This window comes from Panthera leo, chromosome B1 (assembly GCF_018350215.1).
Source record: "Panthera leo isolate Ple1 chromosome B1, P.leo_Ple1_pat1.1, whole genome shotgun sequence".
Taxonomy (NCBI): Eukaryota; Metazoa; Chordata; class Mammalia; order Carnivora; family Felidae; genus Panthera; species Panthera leo.
In genome coordinates this window covers 66,769,810-66,797,637 of record NC_056682.1, presented here as the reverse complement: position 1 = coordinate 66,797,637, position 27,828 = coordinate 66,769,810, and the positions used below count along the sequence as shown (strand labels likewise).

At 33.7% G+C, this 27,828-nt stretch overlaps 2 long non-coding RNA genes across 3 annotated transcripts in view; both read left to right on the top strand.

The window, feature by feature from the left end:
* LOC122217744 overlaps positions 1-27,828 on the top strand; it is a 198,308-nt gene that overhangs the window by 84,259 nt on the left and 86,221 nt on the right. The gene's annotated exons all lie outside the window — the stretch shown is intronic.
* On the top strand, positions 10,240-27,341 carry LOC122217745. Its single transcript, XR_006201654.1, has 3 exons — positions 10,240-10,361; positions 26,499-26,596; positions 27,185-27,341. It is a non-coding gene; the product is annotated as an uncharacterized LOC122217745 (long non-coding RNA).

Sequence of the window (27,828 nt, the reverse complement as noted above, 5' to 3'; positions counted from 1 at the left end):
CGACAGTATACAGGTAAGGATTTTGTGGAATTGTCACAGAGAAAATTAAATTTAAATTAAGCTCTTTGATTCATTTGCACTGTGATCTTGGCCATATTATTGCTTCTATGAGATACAATTTTGTTGAATGTAAAAAGCAAGGAAAACAATCTGTAACCTGCAGCCTTTATTTTAAAATCTTTGTTGTCTGTCAGGCACTATGTTAGATGCCAAGGAGATATTGTTACAGAACACAGATCCTGGCTTAAAGGATATTATATTCTAGAGAGAAAAAGGAAACAAACATGTCAATAACTGCAAGATAGCGTGATGTGCAGGGTGATAAAGATACACGCACTGTGTACTCTGTATTCAGGAATGGAGTAAGGAGATCTGCCATGGGGCTGGGTCAAGGTGAATCATTGTAGAAGTTGCCTTGAAAGACAGATTGGAAGCAGCTGGATGAAGGAGGGGAGAAGTGTGTTCCAGGTAGAGAAAAGAGCATATGTAATGTCAGAGAGACATTAAAATGACATGGGACAATTTTTTTTTAATGAATAGTGAGAAAAGAAATAAGGATGGATGATGGGAAAGGACTCCCTGGGAGAAGGCCCTAGCCAAATTTTTATAAAAGGCTTTATGTGTTAAGCCAGGACCCTAAAAATTATGATAATGTACTGCTATCAAAATATTAAGGTAGGTGTGCGTTTTAGAGAAATTATTTTGGTAGTGTGTGGATGATTAAATGTTTGCGAAAATATAAGCAAGAAGTGCAGTTGGGAATCAAATCTGGATATTTACATGGTAAAAGTGAGGAGAATAACAGAACTTGGGATAATGGAAAAGGAGAGAAGTTGAGGAGTGCAAAATTAAATAAAGAAGACAATTCACAGACTCTGGTACATGATAAGGCATGTGACAAATGAAGGGACTGAGGTTTCTGAGTTTCTAACTTGCCTGACTGTAGAAAAAGGGCAATTCACAAGCATGGCAAATACAGGGAGAATAGATATGTGGGGAGAAAATGGTCTTCAGATTTAAACATATTTATTTTAGTTTTTAGTACGAACTCTCAGTGGAGATGCCGGATGAGCTTTGGCTCAAAAGACAGAATCAGACATAGATTAGGAGTTATTGGGAGTTTTGGTTTATATGTGCTAATCAAAAATTGTACATATGAGGTTATTCAGGGTGACATTTAGAGAAAGCAGAGCTCTGGGATGCAGTGAAAGATATAACACAAGTGGAAATACTACCTAGGTTTTTGATGATGAATTATATTTAAAAAACCTGGTTTATATCATGGTAAATGCTAAAATTGGTCATATGTATAATTGATATGTAAAATCATATATATTTGGTATATGTATAATTGGTATGTATAATTGGGCATATGTATAATTGGTATATATAATTATATATAATATATATTATCAACATATTATATATTTAGAGCAACTTGATTATATAACAAGAGTATGTATACACACACACATACATGTGTGTATACATGTAGGTGTGTATACACATACACATGTGTATACACACCTACATGTATTCCATATATATACATCTTTATATATATGTAATCACTAGATTGCTACAATGTAGAGTATAAGGTGACTCCAGAAAAAAATGTCTTGAATACTCATAAAATTTTTAAAAAAACATAATAAACTTTTTAAACATTCACGTCATAAAGAAATGTTGGAAATATTCATTTAAAAGCAAGTCCAAAATGTGTTTGGGTAAATTATTTTACTTGCTGTTTCTTTCCTTTAATCAGCTGTAGATATATCTTTACCACCCAGCTTCCCAGTTATTTTTGACCATTCTCCCTTTAAGTGGAATCCTTCCTTTCTCTTCATTCCATTTCACCTACTTCAGATGTCTTTCAAATATATATTGGATCAGAACAGATCAGAACAAATATTGGGTCAGATCTGATCTCATTTTATAGAAGATAAAGATCTTGCATAAATAGAACTTAATATATTATTGGTTTATATTTGATTTTTTTACAGGAAAATAATCAAAGTGTTTTCCAGGTATTATAACATACAATGATGAATTTTCATTACATTTGCAGAATGAATAGAATAAGAGAAAATGGTATGATTACATAAGTGCCTTTTATATGTACTAAGTGAAGATTTACTGCATGATAAACAACAGATGATTATTTTGTGTATGTGTTATGATCTAATTGCTGTAGACATCTGAGTGCACAGCTTCAGTAACTGCATGAGGAAGGCAGGCTGCCTGAAGTCTTCAATTAAGGTAAAAAAAAAAAAAACACAGATCCTTCACGTCATTTATGGGAGAGTAGAAACTGCACTGCAATTAGAGTTTCCAAGGGGAGAAATAGCTCAATCTAATCCCATTTATAAATAACAAAAGGAACAATGATGGCAATTTATCATCAGTCAGTGGCAAGGAAGTAAACTAAAGAAAGTGAGAATTAAAGATAGCATTGGCTTCTGTGCTGGATGCCTAAACCAAAACTAAGAATGGCAGGCCCTGGGGACACTGTGGTCTGCTAATGCTTAGTTTCTTTCTCATAAAAAAAAAAAAAAAAAAAAAAAAAAAAAATTCTGAGGATACTTTTGTAATGACTTAATGTGACCATAGTACATTTACCTTAAGGGGCACCTGGATGGCTCAGGCGGTTGAGCATCCGACTTCAACTCAGGTCATGATCTCATGGTTTGTGGGTTTGGGCCCCGTGTGGGGCTCTGTGCTGACATGCTGACAGCTCAGGGCCTGGAGCTTGCTTCGGATTCTGTGTCTCCCTCTCTCTCTCTGCTACTCCTCTGCTCACACTCTGTCTCTCTCTCAAAAATAAATAAAGTTTAAAAAAATAAAAAAATATATTCCTCAATCCTTTTGATTTAGCAGAGATATGAATAAATATTACAGATACTGTGAGCATCACTATTCATCTCATGCGATAGTGACATATTTGATTTTTGCTTTATTAAGTATTTTATGATCACATTTCTTCTCCACTATTGGCTTATTATTTATACAATTTTTTAAAGTTAAGATATTACCTTAGGATATACAATATTTATCTTTAATTTGTCATAGTCTACCTTAAAATAATGTTATAGCTCTTCAAACATAGTATAAGAACCTTACAATAAGAAACTCATGATTTCTGCTTCCCATACTTTTTGGTATTATGATATTTATCACATTTTTACATATACTGTAAACACCAATATGTTGCCACTATTTTGGGTTTAGCAGTCAATTAACTTTTAAATTTATTTTTATTTATTTTTGAGGGACAGAGAGAGCGAGTAGAGAGGGGCAGAGAGAGAGGGAGACAGAAAATCCCACACATGCTCTACACTGTCAATAAGGATGCTAGACTCGAACCCACGAACCATGAGATCATGACCTGAGCCAAAACCAAGAGTTGGACGCTTAACCAACTGAGCCACCCAGGTGCCCCACAAGAAAGATTAAACATTAAAAAAATAAATTTATTTCTACTTTGATTTTTGCCATTTCCAGTGCTCTCCATTGCTTGTATCGATGAACTTTCTATCATATTATCTTATATATGATATAAATTTACCATATTCTGTCTGCCGAAATAACTTCTGTTAATTTTCTTATAGTGTAGATCTGCTGGGAATGAATTCTTCCTTTTTTACTTCAACTGATAAAACTTGTTTTTCTCCTTCAATTTTGAAAATGGAAGATGCAAATTTGAATAAAGAATCTAGGTTGTTAGATTTTATTTTATTTTTTTTCTCAACACTAAATGTTTCTACTTCTATAGTTCTTAACAAGAGGACTGTGGAATTCTTATCTCTGTTCCTCAATATATAATGTGTCTCTTTTCCCTGGCTACCTTCAAGATGTTTTCAGTCTTTCTCTGTATCTCCCTGTCTCTGTGTCTGTCCCTCTCTTTTGGTGCTGAATATATGTGTCTAGGAAATTTTAATTTTTCCCTTGCCTTAAAAAAAAAAAAATAGACTGGCTGATGCTCTTTGAGCTTCTTGGTAGTATGGTTAGCTATCCCTCACCATTTTTGTAAGAATTTATATCATTATGTCTTCAAATATTTTCGTGCTTATTACTTTTTTATTCTGAAATTTCAGTTGCGTGCATGTTAAATCATTGCTATTGAGTAGCAATAATATGTTCTATTATTTTCTTTTCTACTTTTTAAGTGTGTTTTGTGTTCTATTTTCTTTTTATTTTCCTTTTTGTTTCAAATTGGGTAATGTCGATTAGGATTTCTTCAATGTCACTTATTTTTAAACCTTATCAAACTTATTTAAGTTCACTGATTAAGATTAGTATATGAAGCGGGGGGTGGGGGCGCACCTGGATGATTCAGTGAGTATCCAACTTCAGCTCAGGTCATGATCTCACAGTTCATGAGTTCGAGCCCTGTATTGGGCTCTCATTGGGCCCTGCATTGTCCGTTCAGAGCCCAGTTCAGATCCCCTATCCTCCTGTCTCTCTCTGCCCCTCCCCTGCTGTCTTTCTCTCAAAATAAGTAAATATTAAAAAGAAAAAAAATATGCTGTGAGGAATGTTAAAGGACTTTCAGGAAAAGATACTGAACAAGCTAAATAAACAAAAAGCGGTGGAGTATTGAATCTTTAAAGAGGCAATGATTGAAAATTCATGAAAGATATGAACCCAAAGGAAGCAGAACATATCCCAAACAGGATATAAAACTAAAGTACACCCACATATATTGCAAAAATGTGTAGAATGCCAGGACTAACAGAAGATCTTGAAAACAGCAACAAAGAAAAGAGAGATAACATTCCAATAAAAATAAAATGAGAAATATTATAAAAATTATTTCAGCACCACCTTAACAATAACAATAGTTATCTTGCCTTTTATCACCTGTATATAATATAGACTCTAAATCTTGAAAAATAAAATGTTTTACTTGAGAGTATTAAAGATGCAGATATTAGAAAGCTAAATATATTCAAAGAAATTCTTCTATTCTCCTAATCCAGTTAACTCTGCCACGGTTGTAGGGTATATTTTAAAAAATGCCATTGGTAAATGGGTCTTAATGTGCTATGATTAGACCAGAGAAATCGCATGTAATATATATTTTTGAGTATGCATGTTGTTTCACATGATACATCTAGGGGATATAACTTCTTTTTTGGTTTTTATTTTCCTTAAGTTTGGAAATGATGCCAATTTTTTATTGGTTTTAATCATTGTATTATCTTCAGTCAGATATATATATTGTGTAGATGATAGATGATAGATAGATAGATAGATAGATAGATAGATAGATAGACACATTGATGTGTGTATCAATATATAATGAGAAACATTATACTTACTGATTCAAACACATAAAAAAGAAGAGGTGAAAAGTATAGCCTTTGCATTCTCTATAGCTTGCAAGCAGAGAAACTTAGTGCTGTGATGTATAGAGATGAAGAAGAGTATTGAACCATATTTAAGAATTTTTAAAAATCCTAGATTTTTGGTCAGAAAGCATATGTTTGAATAGCTTTGTTGATAGAAAATAAATTGGTATATCCTGCCAAAACAAATCCTCTGGGCTTCTGTCAAAGAAAAAAAGTGGGATGATGGAGAATGTAGGAGACTGAGGTTGAATACCTATTCCAAGACATACTTCAGAATTGCCGTGTCAAAAACGAACATATTTCTTTTCCTTTCAAACTAGCTTCTCCTTCTTTGTGACATATTTTACATGTCAAGACTACTATTCATTTAGCTAATCAAGCTAGGAGCCTATGTAACTCACAGACTGTCCCTGACCTCTCACCTGCCTTTGTGAAATCTGTTATCAGTGCTGTTGTGTCTACCTGTGTCATAGATCTCAAAACTGTTTTGTTTTGTTTTGTCTCTCTCTTTCCATTCCTGTTTATACTACTTTAGTTAGAGGTTCTGGCCTCTTTCAATTACCTGTAAATATTTCTTCACAATTAATCTTCTTTCCACACACATTCAATATTTATTATGCTTTCAGAGTGAGTTTTCTGAATTAATAATTTGACCGTTTAATTTACCAGCACAAAATCTCTTATGGCTTTCTGCTATCTTCAAGATAGAATGAAAATCTGTAGTTTATCTTCTGTTTAGACTGTTTTATTTACCGATATTCAAAGGTTTAATTTCTCTCATTTTGGAGTTTGTTCATTGTTCCAGAGCTTTGGATTTCTTCATTATGATTTTTATTTGAGAATGCACATTTTGTTGTTAAATATTTATTTATTTATTTATTTATTTATTTATTTATTTATTTTAAGTAAGCTCCATGCCTAGTGTGGAGCCTAGCATGGAGTTTGAACTCACAACCTTGAGATCAAGACCTCAGCTGAGATCAAGAGTCCAGTGCTTACCACACTGAGCCACCCAGGCACCCCAATTTGTTGTTAAATTAAAATGAAATTCCAAATATCATAGATAAAACTAATAGAGTAGAAAGGCACATAACTGTTAACATATGAATGTAAATAAATATCTGACTTTTTCAAATCATGCAAAAACACACCTGGCTATGTAGAACACATTTGTATGGCCATTAACTGAGGTGAGGTACTCTCTTTCGGGTTACCTTATCCATCTCAGCCTTAGGAAGTGGAACAGCAGATGGGAACTAAGACACTTAAAATTAGAGGCAATATGTATAACGTTTAGGAAATGTGCTTCTGGAATAACACTTCCAGTGTTTGCCCACACCATTTATTAGCCATGTGAACTTCACTGCATTACTGAAACTTTCTGTCTATACCTGTTATAATCAAGACGACAGTAGTACTAACTTCATAAGGTTGTTTTGAAGATTAAATAAGTTAATACATGTAAAGCAATTAGAATGGTGCCAGAAGATACTAAGTGTTCAATAAGTGTTAGATATTATAAACATTATTATATTTTAAAATGTTATACATAGCTAATTTATCAATTAATTGTATTGGTAAAATGAGGCATTTTAAGTCTTATAGGGCTCAAAACATTTCATCCTACAAACTTGTTGCAGGACAGTAGTAAGGATATGCCATAGCAAATGAAGGGATGAATCAAGAAACGGATCCAGAAAAGTGGGGACCCAAACTAGAAAAGCAACACAGAATGGCAGCTCATTGGCTGAGAAAGTAAAGAGCATACTGGAGCAGAAGAGAAAGTGAAGGGAAGGTGTTTTCAGCCAACAGAGAAGATTACATAGGACTTCATTAATAGGAAATTTGGGAAAATACTTGGCTAATATATCTATATATCTATCTATCTATCATCTATCTATCTACCTATTTCATGAAAAAAGAATGTCAATTATTAACTTCATATAAGTGTATAAGGAAGGACTTATTTCTAAAATACGTTACTTGATGGGGCGCCTGGGTGGCTTAGTCGGTTGAGCTCTGACTTCGGCTCAGGTCATGATCTCACAGCTCGAGAGTTCCAGCAGCACGTCGGGCTCTGTGCTGATGGCTTGGAGCCTGGAGCCTGCTTCTGCTTCTGTGTCTCCCTCTCTCTCTCTGCCTCTAACCCACTCACATTCTGTCTCTGTTTCCCTCAAAAATAAATAAACATTAAAATAAATTTAAAATACGTTACTTGGATCCACAATGAAAGCATTCACACAAATATAATGTAGGCTGTATATATTTTCTTACTTTTACACCAAAACTAAAGATATTATTATGCCATGATTAAACGGCATGATATAAATCTCCAGCCTGGAAAAATCTAACAATAAGATATAGACTGGAGGTAGTAAGAGTTGGGAATAGGAGCTTAAGAAAAGAGCAGTGTTCATAGTGCCCTCATCTTTCAAAATAAGGAGTCAAATGATAGCTGAAAGAAGTAAAAATATAAATGTAACAAGTTATTTAAAACTGTAAAGCAACCAATGAAGAAATTAAACTGGGAATTAAAATATGCCAGGAAGACGGTCGGAAGGAGGAAAGGTGCAAGATTACACAAATGAGCTAGGCTCTTATCTATTATAATAATAAATTAACAGCTAATTTCTATAGTTGATAAATCAACATTTGAGAAAACATATTAATTTGATATGTAGTGGTAACCAACAGAAGAATAACCTAAAAGAATCAAGGGAAGTTGCAATAATACGAGTTGGAAGATGATAGTAGCAGGAGATGGCTGCATTTTGTTAAAATCATTCTATTTTTCTTTTAAAAGTCATTAATATATATCTAACTATAATAAGGCAGATAATATACTGAAGAATAATTTTTAATTAATTTATTTATTTTAGGGAGAGAGTGAGAACAAGCAGAGCAATCAGAGCTGAAATCAAGAGTCAGACACTTATGGGGCACCTGGGTGTCTCAGTTAAGCATCCAACTCTTGATTTTGGCTCAAGTGATGATCTTATGGTTTCATGAGTTTGAGCCCTGTGTCTGCCTCTGTGTTAGTAGCACCAAGCCTGCTTGGGATTCTCTCTCTCCCTCTGTCTCTGCTCCTCCCCTCACGCTGTCTCTATCTCAAAATAAATATATAAACTTAAAAAAAAAAAGTCAGACACTTAACAGACTGAGCCACCAGCAATCAAATAATGATTAGATTTATATATATATATATATATACATATATATATATGTATATATATATATTTTTTTTTTTTTAATTTATTTAAGTAGCCTTAACACCAAATGTAGGGCTTGAACTCATGACTTCAAGATCAAGAGTTGCAGGCTCTAGTGACCAAGCCAACCAGGCATTCCAATTATACTTTTTAAATTACACTGGGATAGAATTATGATATGAACAAGAACCTGGAAGGGATAACCTAGTGAAATATAAGCCAAAGAATCACTTTTATAAAAACAAACATTAAATGTCAAATATTGTTAAATTATCTCTTTTAAAAATTTATTCCAAGAAAATAATCAGAAATATAGATGTTTAGATTTAATTAGGGAACAAATATTAACAATTGAATTTTCATTCTATATAGCTCCTGCAATTTTAAACTTTGTATGTTGATTTCAAAATTAGAAATATATGTGAAATCACATTCAAGGAATTCGATTACACATTTAGAAATTGAAATATAATAATAAATTGGTTTTAAATAAGCAGAAAGCCAAATTAATTAATACTTTGTCAAATATCCATATCATTACCTCTTCTTTCTTCATAATTTTGTAAAAAAATAAATAAAATTGTATGATTCTCAATGTATATTTCCTGGTGTAAAGAAAGTCATTTTCGTAGATGATTTATTTCCAGGATCTATTCAAGCCATAGGAAATAGTTATTAAGATAGTCTTTTTAAGTATATGGCACACATAGGATCACAAGGAAAGAGAATTACTTATTCTCTTCTCTCTACTGAATTCGCAGGATCTTGTGGAGCATCTTCCTTAGCAGGTGTTCATTAAAACTTGTTAAATCAATGGATTAGTTAATGTACAACCATTTATTTTCCCTTTTGCATTGGGAAGAGTGTTTTACCAGCCAGAGAAACAAGAAGACAGTTGTTGAATGTACACTATACCACAGCTGCCAAATCATCAGGGAGGGACATCTATTGTACCTATATTATTTTCATGTGATGGCTTTCTTTAGCCATCAATATTTTAGAGGCTGAGGCAGCCATGAAAACATTAGCCTCTGAGAATTTACTGAACTCTGGGGTAGTAGGTGACACTTCCATAATCCATGGGCTAGGTGGGAATCTGAGCAAATTATAAGTATATCTATAATTTGCAAGTAACCACATGTAAATCTCAAACTGGTTTTAAAGGTGACAGAAACTTTCCTAATTCTCAAGATTAATGGTCTAATAAATTAATGCTTTCATTTCATTTTTTTTATAATTTCAATTGGAATCAACACAGCAAATGTATTTATTGGTTTCTTTGCACCTTCGATTAAGATATTAGTGACTTTATGAAACTATATTATGATGAGATCAGAAAATTAGATAAGTAGACTCAGTGGAAAATGGAATAAGGAAAATACTGAAACCGTTTAACTTAGGTAGTCTTTGATTGTGAATTGATAAAAAAATGTTTTTATGAAAATCAGTTTTATTTATTTGTAGTCACATATTGCATATTCATAGAAATCTCCATCTAAAATAAGTTAGCATACAAAAATAAACATACTTGATGTATTTGATGTACATAGAATATCGAGGTTCATCAGGGTACATATATATTTGTGAAGTTATGATGTCAGAACTTTACATTTATCAGAAGACTCCATATCCTGTTGATTTTTTCTTTCTTTTCTTTTTCCAAGAGGTTAATAAAAAGCAAGAGAAAATTCAGAGCCAGATATATTACAGCAGCAGAGAAAAAGCAAGCATCTGGTACATAAACATGATTGTAGATTCATTAGATCATGAATATATATTCACACTTACCTGCCATTCCAAGGTGAGAAAAGTTTTAGTTATTGTCAGTGCTATAGAGTTTCAATAGCTCATTGGACCCAAAGCTGCTTGAAATATTATAAACAAGACATCTAAGGCATCCTTAAGGGGAAAAGAGAAACAACTGTAGCTGAAGCAAAAAAAATAAAAAAAATAAGTAAAGCTATCCATATGGCTCTCTGAAACTACTGCCAAAAAAATAAAAAATAAAAAAATCCCAGAAAAATGTAATTGTCTTTATTATAGGGGTTCATTATTTTTCTAAATACTCTGAAAATAATTTTCCTTTGTGTGGAAATAGTTTAAGAAAATACTACTCTTCATCTGGCTGACCATTAAGCCCACACCAAAGGCCTCATGTGTTATATGTGCTAGCAATTGAAGAGAAGGAATAAACATGTTTAACTGAATTGACGACAAGAATACATAATTTGCTTAAAATCCTACATTTTTTGGAAAAGTGGAAAAGTTCTTTTAGCATATTATGTGCATACATTCTTGTATGCTAAAAATAAAACATTCTGTTAAATTAGTAACTAAAGCAGGATACATAATGCACATAGAAATTAGTAGAGAACATTATATTGAATGAAAACACAAATCCACAGTATTTGTAAATAATGGCTTGAATATTCCCTACAGAAATTTATGTTATAGACTAAATTTCTTGAAAATTATTTTTTTCTGACTTCCAACCGTTTAGGAATGAACTAATCACAAAAACGTATGCAAGAATATTATTTTCATTTATTTTTCAATATATGAGAGTTTCCATATTTGTTTCTAAACATCTACATAACTAACATGCATAATGATTTCCCAGTTACTAGAAAATAGGTAAAATATTGTAATATTGTTGGATGAAACTAGGCTCTGCCCATAAGTTTAACTGATAAAGTTGGTTTTAATTCAGCCAAATCTGACATTATTCCATTTTTTAACTATTTTTTTCAGCGCACTTCCTCCATGCAAAATACATAGATTTACCACAGTCCTTACTTATCTATATTCTAAAGTTGATCCCTAGAGGTCTTATATTAAAATCCTTAAGATAAATGCAATTCTTTTTTTTTTTTTTTTTTTTTTTAATTTCAACATGCTTAAATTAGATGTTGGGATTCTAGATACAAAACTTCAAATGAAACCAATAGTACTAAGAAATTCAAAGTGAATAGAAAAATTATTCTTTAGAGGAAAATTACTTCAGAAAACATAAGATTTAATGGGTTTTTTGTTGACCTATAGGCAGCTCTGAATCCCATATGTTTCAAAATCTGCCCTTTTCATCTTTAGTGGATATTATTGACTTTAATGTTTTGTTGTTCCAAATGTTTAATTGAAATATGGAAAAATATGAAACATGTTTTTCTTTCTAAATAATGCAAATCATTTGAATATTGGGAGTAAATTTATTTTTTGGAGCTACAGTCTGTCAAGTAAATTTAATTGTATTTTTTCTTAAAAATATAATTAAATACATCTTCTACATAATTTTACTTAAAAATTATTTTTTGAGATCACTTATTTGCATATTAACTTTGAAATGAATATTCAATAAGACATTTTGATGAATTACAGTTGTCACCATTATGAATATTATTTTTGGTTCATTAGTCCAAAGAAATTATTTATTTCTGGGTCATATTTCACAGATAACATATTCTGTCAAAAACTCTCATTCTTCTCAGTTTTAGGCAAATTTTAATTTTAGAGTATGTACTTTTGTACACTTTCAATTTTATTGTCTATTTATTTTTTTCTCCAATTATGGGTTTTTATTTTTATCAGTCAACTTTGGTGGTTTCCAGATTTAGGAATTGTGATACAGCAACCATTGTCTTCTCATTTAGAACAATTTTACCGAAAGCAGCTTTGGAAAGTGTCTCTTTCTTTAAATTTCTTTCTAACATTAGCTATCATTAAGAATTGAAAATAAGTGTTATGTAATAAATAATCCATAAAAAGTTAATTGACAGAGACAGCATGAACAGGGAGGACCAGAGAGAGAGGGAGAGAGAACATCCCAAGTAGGCTCCATGCTATCAGCACAGAGCCTGATGTGGGGCTGGAACTCATGAAACCATGAGATCATGACCTGAGCTGAAACCAAGAATCAGGATGCTTAACTGACTGAGTCACCCAGGTGCCCCAGTAATACATTTCTTAAATACATTCTGACCAATTTATGATTGTGTGATGATTATGTATTATTTAAAAGTGATTAGAAGGATCATAACAATCTCAGCATTCTTGTTTCAAAGCAAATATGCTGGGTCACAAATTGAAAATACCATGATCAGAGTGATTTGATAGATTCTTAGAATTCCAAGTTATGTGGAATTCTGCTCTTGGGCATCTAGAAGTACAATTATTAGCAAAATGGGGCATCTTAGAGATACTGTAATGCAGAAAAAAAATTACAAGTGTTATCTTTATGTCACTGTACCCAAAGTTTGTTACAGTTTTCTGCTTTTAAGATGAACCAAAACCAGCTAATCAAGGAACCAAACAACTCCTCAGCTTTCCATAATAATAATAAAAAAAAAAAAAGCTAATGGACTTCTATAAAATTTGTGTTTCAACTAGCTACTCCACACCTCATTATTTTGTTTTATTCTTGAGTTTAAATCTTGGCTTTTACTCCTATTATTATATCATTTTTATAGTAACATAATTCATTTTTATAGTAATATCTTTTTTGTTACTCATATAAAAATGCTTTACATGACCTTAAAAATATACCTCGGTAGCAATGAGCACATCTAGAAGCCAGATCTTGAATTACATTATCATTCTCCAATAAAAGTTACCAGAGCTCATTAGAGATATGACTGAGTCCAGGATTGGGACAGGAAATATACAAAATGAGTCTGGAACATCTTGTATTGCCAGAAAATAGGAAATTATCCAAAAACAAACAGACAACAACAAAACACTGAGGGGAGTGTTTGTGTCAAAGGCATAAGAGCCAAGTGAAAGATCTCTCAATAGTCAAAATGTAAAAATGTGATAAAAAATTAATCAAAATAGTATTGGATTATAACCTAAATTATAAAATAAATATCCAGGAGTCCATGCTGATGTAAATAACTGAAAAATAAATAAATGAGTAAGGAAAGACAAATGTCACAAGCAAAATTCAAAATAATTCATCAAGATACCTCTTTATGAGGAAGGGAATCATAACTCTCTATTACTTAAGTGACTATTGTGACTTTCTTCCAAAGTGAAAAATGTGGAAAAGATCAAGGGTGGAGGGAAGAGTAACTTTGTAGTGAAGAAACCTAACAAATACTACTTCAGTTAGGTGATCAAAATCAACAGCAATAATTAGAAATTACATTAAATAAGTTTCCCTGATATTCTGTGATGAAAATGGCACCTTAGTGATCTTCCTTACAAAACCCTGCAATCTTAGTATAGTGATGAGAAGAAAACAGTAGAAAAACTCCCAACAGAGGTGACTTCTACGAAACATCTGATCAATACTCAAAACTGTCAAGGTCAGAAAATACAAGGAAATTCTGAGAAACGGTCACATATAGGATCATCCCATTAAGACATGACAACTAACTACAATGTATCCTGGATAAAACCCCTGAGCAGTAAAAGGATGGTAGATAAGGGGCGCCTGGGTGGCTCCATTGGTTAAGCGTCCGACTTCGGCTCAGGTCATGATCTCAGGGTCTGTGAGTTCAAGCCCCGCGTCGGGTTCTGTGCTGACAGCTCAGAGCCTGGAGCCTGCTTCGGATTCTGTGTCTCCCTCTCTTCTGACACTCCCCTGTTCATGCTCTGTCTCTCTTTGTTTCAAAAATAAATAAAGATTTAAAAAAAAAAAGAAAAAGGATGGTAGATAAGAACCAAGGATGGGAATGCAAACTGGTGCAGCCGCTCTGGAAAACAGTGTGGAGGTCCTCAAAATATTAAAAATAGACCTACCCTGTGACCCAGCAATAGCACTGCTAGGAATTAATCCAAGGGATACAGGAGTGCTGATGCATAGGGACACTTGTACCCTAATGTTTATAGCAGCACTCTTCAACGATAGCCAAATTATGGAAAAAGCCTAAATGTCCACCGACTGATGAATGGATAAAGAAACTGTGGTTTATATACACAATGGAATACTACATGGCAATGAAAAAAAATGAAATATGGCCTTTTGTAGCAACATGGATGGAACTGGAGAGTGTTATGCTAAGTGAAATAAGTCATACAGAGAAAGACAGATACCATAAGTGAAAACTCACTCTGATGTGGATCCTGAGAAACTTAACAGAAGACCATGGGGGAGGGGAAGGAAAAAAAAAAAAAAGAGAGAGAGGGAGGGAGCCAAACCATAAGAGACTCTTAAAAACTGAGAACAAACTGAGGGTTGATGGGGGGTGGGAGGGAGAGGAGGGTGGGTGATGGGTATTGAAGAGGGCACCTGTTGGAATGAGCACTGGGTGTTGTATGGAAACCAATTTGACAATAAATTTCATATTAAAAAAAAAAGAACCAAGGAGTAAACTAGAGACTTTAGTTAATGGAAACACATCAATATTGGTTGAATGTTGATAACAAATGTCACATACTAATGTGTGAAGCTGATATTAGGGGAAACATTGTACAGGGTATATGAGGACTTCATACTCTTCTAAAATTTTCTAGAAGTCTAAAACTGTTATAAAAACTGAAGTATATTTAAAATACTGTAGATTACTACTGTTAAATATTGTTTCTATGCTACATAGTATGTAATCACAACTTCAGATTCAAATATTCAAGACAAAACTAGACTTATGGCCTAGTTCTCCATCCGCTGAATGAGACTAGTAGTTGTTTTTTAGGACTATTATGCAATAATATTTTAACAGTGAAACAATCAGGTGCTCCAAATATCTGTTCTCATTTTGTGAAGAGTACTTACATAGTGCTTATCTGTAAGGCTTTTAATTTGCAGATAATAGATCCTGAATGTCTTCTATAGGTTAATTTCTTCAAGTATTACTTTAAAATTCTCCTTATTTGAGACTTACAATTAAGATGTAGGAGACTGTGATAGGTGAACATTCCTGATGAAAATAGGAAAAAGAAAATACTTGTTAAATTGAAGAGGTCAATTTTTTGCATTTATTATGTTTTTTTTTTTAATTCACAGATTTTATTTCTTTAAGCAGTTTTAGGTTTACAGGGGAATTGGAAAAAAAAATAATAGAGTACGTCCTGTATACCCTTCTACCTGCCCGCAGTTTCTCCATTATTACACCTTGAATTGGTGTGGTACATTTGCCTGAATTGAGGAACAAATACTGATACATCATTATTAATTAAAATCTATAGTTTGCCTTGGGATTCACCCTTGATGTACAATTCTGTGGGTTTTGCCTCGTGCATACTGTCATGTATCCACCCTTGAAGTATTACTATATGGGATAGCTTCACTGCCCTAAAAATGTTCCTGTACTTCACCTATTCACTCTTTACCTCTCTTCTGAAGCCTCTGGAAAGCACTTATCTTTTTACTATTGCTATAGTTTAGCCTTTTCCAGTACATATCATGTAGTTGTAACCATACAGTATGTACCCTTTTCCTATTGGCTTCTTTCACTTAGCAATATTCTTAAGTTTTCTCCATTCCTTCTCATATCTTGATAGCTTGTTTCTTTTTATTGTTGAATAATACTCCATTATGTGGATATACATAGTTTGTTCACCTGTTCACCTATTGAAGAACATCTTGATGGCTTCCAAGTTTGGGCAATTATGAATAAAGCTGCTATAAACATTACGTGTAGGTTCTTGTGTAGTCAAAAGTTTTCAATTCATATGGGTTCAATACCAAGAAGTGTAATTGCTGGATCATAGGGTAAGAATATGTTTACCTTTGTAAGAGACTGCCAATTGCCTTCCAAAGTGGAAAGCCATTTTGCATTCCTACCAGCATAACGAATAAACATTTTTGCTACCCCACATACTCACTAACGTTTGATGCTATTAGTGTTTTGGATTTTAATAGGCATTCTAATAGGCATGTAGTGGCATCTCACTGTTACTTAATTTGCAATTTCTAATATATGATTTGAGCATAATTTTCTATGATCATTTGCCATCTGTATATGTTTTTTGCTGAGGTATCTGTTCATATCTTACCTGGGACGACCTTGACAGTTTGGAAATTAGTAAATCCACAATACAAGCCAGATTTACTGCAGTACATATTGTGAATTTTAGGGTGGCACGTGAGGAAACTGGATGTTGGGGCCAGAAAGACAAAGTGAAATCACCCATGGTTTCATAGTGCTTAAGATACAAAGGTCCCACTGATCCAGAGAGCAGGGGACTCAGGAAATTCTGGCCACACATGCACAATGAGTTGCTGCCTCAAGACATAAATCAGATTGTGAAGATGTGTAGGATAAGGATAAAGAGTTAAAACTCAAGACCTCTGAGTGATGGAATGGAATCTTCTATAATCTGTTAGCTGTGAAGAATCAGAAACCTGCTAAACTCTTAATCAAAAGACTCCGAAGAACCCACACTTAAGACTTTGCCAAGAAGCTCTTATAGGAACAATCTTTTGCAGATAACAAATAAACCTTAGATTAAATACTAAAAACAGCTATCTGAAGATACTGGAGAGTGAACAAAAAGCAGGCAGGCTCTGTTGACACTTGAACAAAGGGAATGTCTCTGGGTGAGTTTCCAGCTTTTATGACTCAGCCTGCCTGAGGCAGGCTGTGGGCAGTGCTACCTCAATGGCGACATTTTCTAAAAAAAAAAAAAAAAAAAAAAAAAAGAGTTTGAGACAATTGCAGGGCTGAATGTTGAATGGTGAGAGAAATCCCAGAAGAGAGCCAGAGCCCTGAGTTCTGTGTATCCACACTGTCTAAATATCTGGTTACCCCTGAGCTACACTTGTATGGAGCAGACACTAAGCTAAGGATTAACGAATGTAACTTAGATTTGAGCTTCTTCACAAGACAGTTTTCTGTTGGAGTCAAATCAAGTTAACTGCCTGCTAAAAGATACAAACAAAATCAATAAATGTGTGATATTTTGATGCTTCTGGCAGCCTTTCTTTTAGCATTTTTGGCTTCCACTAAGATGATTCCTTTTAGTTAGATTTTTAGTTTTGTAGGATAAATTATTGTGAAAAGTATTTAAAATTATTCCGAAATCAAGGCGTACACAAGAATAGTTGAAAGCATTTTGTAATTTGCCGCTCTGTATTAAACCTCAAAAATGCACATTCAAAAAGTATATATGCAAGTTATTTTAATACTACCTGCATTTATGTATGTATGTATTTATATGTGTAGGACTTTTGTCACTATAGTATTTGTTTCTTCATGGCATTTTGCCACACCAGAGACAATTTTGCATGCAATTTCTTTTGGGACTGCCAAATTTTGGCAGGAAAACATATGAAGCATGCTAAAATGCAATATGATAGATTGAGATGCATAAAATATGTAACTTCACAGACAAGCACATTCGCTGTTTGAAATACGAATACTAATATAGATTGTGCCACACAAACCCATGAATTTTGGTGATTTCTGTTTCCCACGTTTCTTGACCACCCCTCAAATAATCTATCTACTTGTCTATCTATCTATCTATCTATCTGTCTATCTGTCTATCTATATCCCTATGATCTTCTCACTTACCTACTTATCTGTGCATCTCATATAATAGTAAAAAAATGAATTATACGTGTAAGCAGACAAGACAGATTATCTATTCTAAAGATCAATGAAGTGAATAATACACTTACAACTTACACAGCTCATGACTATACCAATTTTCCACAAAATTATTTCCAGATCTATATATTTATTTATTTTTTTCTCCTACACTACTCACATCATTCCAGAGCCAAGTACTGTAGATTACATTTGCATGGTGAATTTATCTGGCCCTGTGTCACAGTGCTGGTTGAGTCAGCACAGTGAAGGGCAGCTCCTAAACTGAAGACGACCAACCAAACATTACAAGTCCCAGAAGTATATCCTACAACACTAAAAGCAAAAGATTCCCCAACTCCTTCAGTGATATCCTCAAAAGTGCCCATGCTTAGTCCAGTATTAACCAGTATGAGAGAAAAGATGACAGATAGTAAGATGAACCATTAAGAGATAGTAGACATTAACAATTGTGTTTAAAATCATACTTTGGAAAATTTTACAAAAAAGACATGATTATGTGAACAAATATCCAGAGCTCATCCTGGGGTTTTGGAAGAATCCCATGAAAGTAAAAGGCGCAAAGTTGGAGTTTTATTACCTTCACTGCAAATTCACCATCATATACTTTGTACAGCCTGGTCAGATTTTTGCTCATTACTAGTTAAAATCCCTAATGAAGTTACCAATAGAGTGAAAAACATAAGAATTTTCATACATATCTTCAAAAAGAGGAGCAACATAGCAAAAATGTCAAAGCATTTAATTTTCTTATTGATCCATGGAAACAGAACAAGTTAGAATTCTTAACATTGTGCCTGTGTGGGAATTCTTGTTCTATGGATAGTAAAACTGAACACATAAGGTATTTTCAGGTCTATTTTATTTCAAAAGTTTTGAAAAAGAAACAAATAATTTAGAATCTTAGAATTGTTCAAAGAAAAATTTATTCACCTCACTAGTTAAAACTATCTTTGTATTTTGTAGCATTTTTTAATATTGGCTAAGAAAAAGGATAAAATACCTGTGCGGAATTCAAGAGTTTCTACTATTCAAACTTCTATTCAACTAATGTCTTTTATATTTTATATTTGCTTCAACCAAATTTATTTACTTTCTTTTTATATGTGCACCATGTTTTCTCATCACCCATGCTCTTTCTTCTTTCTGGTGTATTTTTATTCTTCCTTGTTTTGAATAATTCCTACCCTCAAGAACCAACTCTTTAATAAAGCATTCTCTCCATCCTCAAGATTCATGTAACACAGCGTATCCTTTTCTTTTTTTAATGACAAGGAATTTATGCCTTTCACAAAAATTAGCTTAGCTCTCCCACTAACTGAAAACTCATGAAAGACCATGTATTTTCTCTTGTGTATCCCCTATTCACTTCACCAGTGCCATGAAGAAATATCTATATAATAATTATTTGTTCAAAAAACAACCAAAATTATACCATGCATATTAATAAACATAACAGAGGTGTTAAACCTGACTTACACCCACTCTGCATGTCTCTGAGCCCTCTCTGTTCTGCAACCCAGAGAGTCTTCTTTTCCCTTCTCTAATTTTCTCTAGTTATTCCTAGTTTACATATTTGAAAATGATTTTGTTATAAGAAAAAAAAAACCTACATAACAAACAATGTTTTCTGCACTGTTCACAGACATTTATTTTTCCTTTATTGTTAAGCGTAGCCTCAATGTATAGACCTAGTTTTTTTGGACTCAGGACAAAATAACAACAGCCTCCCGCCCCCCCCCCCCAAAAAAAAAACCTATTTACAGTAGTTACATTGTAGAGTATAAACGGAATGCCCTTTTCCATGTCTCATAAATTGTCATATACCACAAGGAATGTAAGACAGTGATATGCAAAATCCATCTTAAAAGAACAAGATGAAAGAGAGTTGCAAGCAGACTGAAGAGATGTCCTTCAGCTTCAGATTTCAGAGATAGCTGGCAGAACATTACCTGAATAAGGCAGCATACCTAGGAAGAAAAATAACCATCTCTTATTTAGAGAAATGGGACCACCTTTCAGTGGCTGATATGGGCCTTCCTAGATGGGTGTAAGGAGGAGCTAGAAAAGTGAAGGAGGAGCTGGAAAAGTCAAGGTAAATGAGAAATCCCTTAGACATGCCATATTCGTAGGAAGCTGTCTGTTGGGGAGTATGGATGATGAAAGGATAAATTATAAGTAACCCAATATCTGCAGATTGTTGAAGGCAGGGAGTAATAAAGCTGACACAAATTCACAGATATATTGTGTCATAAATAAAATCACTGAGAATGAAAGAAAATTTCTCTTATTCTTGGAAACTCTACTTAATAAACATTAGTTGGGGCGCCTGGGTGGCTTGGTCGGTTAAGCATCCGACTTCGGCTCAGGTCATGATCTTATGGTCCATGAGTTTGAGCCCCGCGTAGGGGTCTGTGCTGACCGCTCAGAACCTGCAGCCTGTTTCAGATTCTGTGTCTCCCTCTCTCTCTGCCCCTCCCCTGTTCATGCTCTGTCTCTCTCTGTCTCAAAAATAAATAAACGTTAAAAAAATAAAATAAAATAAACATTAGTTGATAAAAAAAAATAAGTGACCTAGGGGCTCCTGTGTGGCTCAGTCGGTTGAGCATCTGACTTTGGCTCAGATCATGATCTCACAGTTTGTTCGTTCAAGCCCCATGTTGGGCTTTTTGCTGACAGCTCAGAGCCTGGAGTACTTTCAGATTCTGCTTCTCCGTCTCTGTATGTCCCTCCCCTGCTCGTGCTCTGTCCATGTCTCTCTCTCTCTCTCTCTCTCTCTCTCTCTCTCTCTGTCTCGCGCGCACGCAAAAATAAATCAACGTGAAAAAATAAATAAGTAACCTATTATAATTGCTCTATTTTAGGCAGTTTTTGTCTTCTATGTTGTGTGTTTGTTTTTCAGCAATTAGTTGCACAGCTACCCTGTATTTTGGCATATTATTAAGGTATCCTTTTGAACTTTTAACACCATTGCCCTTTTCTATTGAATATTTTAGTGAAAATTAAATGAAAGAATTATCAAAAATGCTTAGTACTCTTTTTTCCTAAATGTCTAAATAAATGTTTATTACTGCTATTATTATTATATCAGTATATGTCTAGTTAATATTACAAGCACTAAACAAGTTGAGTCAATAAATATGATTCTCTAAATTAGAAAGTCACATGCATTTAGAGGCTCTTGGGTGGCTCAGTCAGCTGGGCATCCGAATGCAGCTCAGGTCATGATCTCATAGCTCCTGAGTTTGAGACCCATGAGGCCCCTCATCGGACTCTGTGCTGGATTCTGTGTCTCCCTGTCTCTCTGTGCCTCCTCCCCTCATGCTCTGTCTCTCAAAAATTAATAAACATTAAAAAAAAGAAAGAAAGCCACATGCATTTAAAGTAAACCGCACATTTGTATGTGACGGGGATTAGGAAAAATATGTGTTAGACCATGACTGAATTATAAGAAAACAAACATCAGGTGAATTGAAAACTTGTATAAGCAACTTACTTTATTCCTATGACCAAAATTGAAATGTTTATCTCATTATTCTTGATATTAAGTTGTTTTAGGTGCAAAATGATTTTTGCATTTCCAAATAAGGCTTAAAATTGATAGGTTAATTATTTTTATATTTCCACTAGTAGAGGTAATGTAGAGCTAACTAGATTTAAGAAGTGAAGTTTTCAGTGATCAGTAAGAAATATTCAATCATTTAATTCTAATCACATTCAGACATTTTATAGATGTATTCTCATTTGGAAAAATATCACTGAATGTATGATAACATCAGATCTATGTGTTACCTACTATGTCAATAATGACACATTTGTGAACTGGTTAGTAGCACTTTCACGACACAAAGCATATCCTACTAAAAACAAACTTGATTTTGATTGTTTGGAATAGTGGAAGTGAAAATATTGTCTTTACTTCCTGTTTGCCAGAGAAATAATTCCACTGCAGAGCCAACAGTAAATTTAAAGTGAACATTATGAAGAAAAATAAAATTCAGCTGTGCTTGAAATGTTTGATGCAATTACTACAATGAGAACATATATTAATAGGTATGCAGTCAATGACTGACAGATTAATAGATTGTCACACATAGAGGAAGACAATGCACAGTAAAGGAACGTTTGTCCAAATCAAAACATTAGGATGAAACATATGTGGTCTTTAGGTTTGTATAGTGTGTGTGTGTGTGTGTGTGTGTGTGTGTGTGTGTGTGTGTATTAAGGCTTTATTACCTAAAGGTGTGGAAATTATAATCAGTGCAAAAAAGGATAACATAAGGAAACCCATAAGTTACAACAAAAGTTGCCTTCTAATAATGTGATTTAGAAAAATAGAGTGAATGGGATCAGCCTTCTAGTAAAATGAGTAAAACTAAATAAAAATCTATGAATTGTTTACTAAAATGGATTTTTAATAGCCTTATTGTAATCAAGGTGTCTAAGCTATGGTGCGTTTTACGTGATCATTTTAGTAAGTATAACTTTGTCAAATAAATTTTATTTGTGTGGGCTGTGTACCTCTCTGCCTCACCAAATCCACTCTCCACCCCTCTCTCCTCTGCTCTGCGCCAAGAGAGACAGATGTTTATGGAATGCATCAAAGAAGCTCCTTGTTCTTGGCATCCACTTGAACTAACAAAAAGTACTAGCAAGGAATCAGCAAGTGGGTGTGGAGTCAGTCATGGAATATTTCTCCTGAATCCATCCCCCGTAAGATTGCTACAGATTGGTTAAATTATTTTAATGGAAGCTACTAATCTGTCCAGGTTCTGATAACTTCAGACATGGGGCAGATTTCTTTATTGTAAGCTAAGCCCCCCTAGCTATTCATTATTGGTTTTTCATATTCCCACCTGCACCATTTAAAAAGGTTTCTTTTTTAAACTATCCTCAACTTTCAAAGTTAGTGTCATTTATTTCCTGATAAATACACATTTTAAGGGAAAACGTTTATTAGTAAGATTGAGAAAGAATTCACAGGGCCTAGAAAATTGAATTTCTGTAAAAAAGGTAACCTGTCGATATATATCAGGTACTCCTTGGGAGATGAAGTGCTACAGTCAGTTGCTCCAGATGATCCAGTCACATTATGTCTCTCTCTCTCCCATTTTCAACATTTTGCTTAGTTTATTGAATCGGTATCATGAGTTATCCAGATTTTAAAGAAGGTAGTCCTATAGTAAGCACTAAATCAATGTAATTCCTTCCATAGTCTGTAATGACACCAGAAAACTTTGACTTAGAATCCCAGAAGAATTTCTTATGAGGAAAAGGGAAAATATTTGATAAATGGGAATTTCTTCCTAATGATATTTTGAGAAAAAATGTAAAGTGTTAAGACAAAAACAGGAACATAAAAGTATATGATCTCTTGAGAGTTTATTGATACATAAAGGAAGCTATGGACTTTATGTCAAACTGCCTTTGTTTTTGTGTTTTTTTTTTTAATTTTAAAAATTTTATTTAAATCCAAGTTAGTTAACATATAGTGTAATAATAATTTCAGGAGTAGAATTTAGTGATGCATCACTAACAAGTATCAACCAGTATTCATCCTAACAAGTGCCCTCCCTAATGCCCATCACCCAATTAACCCACATCCCCAACCGAACACCCCTCCAGCAACCCTGTTTGTTTTCTATATTTAAGAATCTCTTATGGTTTGCCTCCCTCTCTGTTTTTATATTATTTTTCCTTTCTTTCCCCTATGTTCATCTGTTTTGCATCTTAAGTTCCATATGAGTGAAATCATGATATTTCTTTCTCTGACATTTTGCCTAGTTCCAACTGCAATGTTGCAACACTCTAATTTCATCAACATGGCTGCAAATGACATGATTTCATGTGTGTGTATATATATATATATATATATATATATATATACACACCACATTTTCTTTATCTGTTCATCAATCAAATGACATTTGGGCTCTTTCCTTAATTTGGCTATTGTTGATAGCACTGCTATAAACATTGGGGTATATGTGCCCCTTTGAATCAGCATTTTTATACCCTTTGGATAAATACCTAGTAGGGCAATTTCTGGGTCATAGGGTAGTTCTATTTTTAATTTTTTGGCGAACCTCCATACTGTTTTCCACAGAGGCTGCACCAGTTTGGATTCCCACCAGCAGTACAAAAGGGTTCCGCTTTCTCCACATCCTTGCCAACATCTGTTGTTTCCTGAGTTGTTCATTTTAGCCATCCTGAACAGTTGTGAGGTGGTATTTCATTCATTATGGTTTTGGCTTGTATTTCCCTGGTGATGAGTGATGTTGAGTATCTTTTCATGTGTCTGTTAGCCATCTGGAGTTCTTCTTTGGCAAAGTGTCTATTCATGTCTTTTGCCCATTTCTGCCACTGGATTATTTGTTTTTTGGGTGTTGATTTTGATAAGTTCTTTATAGATTTTGGATACCAACCCTTTATCAGATATATCATTTGCAAATATCTTCTCCCATTCTGCCCATTGCCTAAGTTTTGGTGATTGTTTCCTTCACTGTGCAGAAGTTTTTTATTTGGATGAGGTCCCACTAGTTCATTTTTGCTTTTGTTTCCCTTGCCCCTGGAGACATGTCAAGTAAGAAGTTGCTGTGGCCAAGGTCAAAGAGGCTGTTGCCTGTTTTCTTCTCTAGGATTTTGATATTTTCCTGTTTTACATTTAGTTCTTTCATCCATTTTGAATTTACACTGAAAACTGTAGAAAGTTTATGAAAGAAATTGCCGAACACAGAAAGGAATGGAAAAATATTCCATGCTCATGGATTAAAGAACAAATATTGTTAAAATGTCTATACTACCCAAAGCATCTACATATTTAATGCAATCCCTATCAAAATAACATGAGAATTCTTCCATACTAAAACTCCATTCTAAAATTTGTATGGAACCAGAAAAGTCATTGAATAGCCAAAGTAATATTAAAAAAGAAAACCAAAGCTGGAGGCATCACAATTCTGGACTTCAAGCTATATTACAAAGCTGTAATCATCAAGACAGTATGACACTGGCCAAAACCAGACACATAGATCAGTGGAACGGAATAGAAAAACCAGAAATGAACCCACAAATGTATGGTCAACTAATCTTAGACAAAACAAGAAAGAATATCCAGTAGAAAAAAGATAATCTCTTCAGCAAATGGTGTTGGAAAACTGGACAGTGACATGCAGAAGAATGAACCTGGACCGCTTTCTTATGCCAGTCACATTCTCTTGAAGGGATAGCCTTATCAAGCTATCATTGCTGGCATTGGTTAACATCACTTAATATTTTGCTTGTGTAGTGCTTATGAAGTACACTTCCTGATAGTATAAATTCCAGTGTAGGTTTTTTATTGAAGAGTGCTAATTAATGAAGTAAAATTTTGTGTAGTGTAACTTGATGCTCTTGAGTTAGTCTGGTCATTTCTCAGCCCTCAGTCTAGAGAGAATTACCAGACTTAAATTAATGATCAGACTTTAAAATGTAACTCAAGTTGTGTTACCCTGCAGAAGACCAACTGGACAGACAAATTTTCTTGGTGCTATTTCTCTTAAACTACATAATTTTAAAAACATTTCATATCTTCCAACTCTTTTTTGTTTTTTTAAATATAGCAGTCTAACTGTCAATAGCAAAGGCATATCACTGGTTTATGCAAGTAAGTCAGCTCCTGTAATTGTGTTCATTTAAAATAATTGAATAATTATTTCCAATAAGGAGTCTAATTTCTGTACCATAACAAATATAAATTGCAGCAAGTACCCATTTATGACTCTACAGTATAAAGTTAAAAGAATACCAGTGTGAAGAGAGTTATGGCTCATTCCATGGTTCTTCTTTTTTATTTCAATATAATAAATCAGAATGTATGAGCAGTATGTGGTTGTCCCTGCCCTGAATTATGGGCATCTCTGGGGACTAGATAAGGAGGATAGCTAACATAAGTCTAGTTATTAGTTTAACACTGATATGGGGCGCCTGGGTGGCTCAGTCAGTTGAGCGACTGACTCCAGCTCAGGTGACGATCTCACAGTTTGTGGGTTCGAGCCCCACGTCGGGCTCTGTGCTAACAGCTCAGAGCCTGGAGCCTGCTTTGGATTCTGTGTCTCCCTCTCTCTCTGCCCCTCCCCCACTCATGCTCTGTCTCTCTCTCTCTGTCTCAGATATAAATAAAACATTAAAAAATTAAAAAAAAAAAACACTGATAAAATACTTTTATGTTCAATGTGTATACATTTTTTGAATTGTGTTGAAAGAACAACAACAAATAAGATATTTTTACTCAAAGTGAAAAGCGCCTAAAAACCAACCAAGTTTTATCACTATAAAAGAAGGCAGGGTCTCAGGAGTATCACTTTCTTCATTTCTAATGATTTTGCCAGATATCTTTTATAATGGGATATTCACGTATGGTGATATAATTATGTATCATTGACGCGACATTTCTTAACAATTCTCTACAGTAAGGGAATGTGATTGGCATTTAGAAGAAAGCAATAGCAAAGAATGCTCCATAACACCATGGAACTTACATTTCTGAGGTAGAAACAGATCTAACCACGTAATTGTGCATTTAATTATTTAATTTAATGTTGATGAGTCTTACAAAATTAAAGGGTGATCAAAAGAATATAAACAAGATTTAGGGTAGTGTAGAAGTAAGGGAAAACAAATTTGGAAGAGAACATAAGATTGAGATTGGAAAGATTAAAAAATAGTAAATATGTGAAGATGAAGATAATAATGGAAAGCATTGCATACAATAAAAATAAGATATTTGACATTAGAAGAGATAAAGGATAATTGCTATGAAGTTCAAAATTCTAGTAAGCACTAAAAATAATGACCTCATACAGTGAACTTCTTTTTATCTTAATTGTTCCTAATTTTATTTTTTTGTATCTATAGTTTTTATTGAGATGCAAGGGTTTTTTAAAGATATTATTTATCTTTAAAGAATTGTGACTTCCTAAAGAACTACCCCAAAATCATTTGTTCTCACACCTGGTAGGTGATACAAAAATTCAAATATCAAAAATTTTCCTATACTTTAAAGGTTCTCTCTTAGTCACTTGAGCATATTTGCAAATGAATCTTTTATAGCAGTCTCCAAGGACTCTTACTTACTGCAGCATTTTGTCTTTCACAGGTGAGAAACTTCAAGTGCCTACAGTAATTTTATTTGAGCCTTTACTATCCTTTCAAAGCAGGTGCAAAAACCTAAAGAGCCATGGTATTCATCACTCAGCAAGATTTTTATGTATGTAACATTGAAAGAAAGCTGCAAATTTGATTTGAGATTACTTTTAAAAATCCTAGGAGAACTGACTTACTACTCAGCAGCTTGCCTAACAGGCTATTTTAATCACAATTACATTGATTATATCTTGTCTGAATTCAAAGAATTTCACTTAAAGTCACACTCACATACATATCCTGAAAACTTTCCTTCTCTTATTGATAAATAAGAAAAATAATGGTTAATAAAAACAGTATTTTTATATACAGAAAATGGAGTAGTAACTTAAATGTGATGCCAGAACTCTGTACTAATGTAGAAAAATTCTGTTTGAATGAAAATTATATCTGTTCAATAGCAAATGTACTACAGAAATTTCTATCATGAATGTGACAACGCTCAAGCATTACTATTATGTGCGTGTGTATATAGTGTGTATGTATATAGCATTCATTCTCAAGAGAAATGATATGAAATGAAAACTGGGATCTACAGTAAGGAGTGGAGAGCATCTGATATAATAACAGGTGTGGGTATGTGTGCATATATACTCG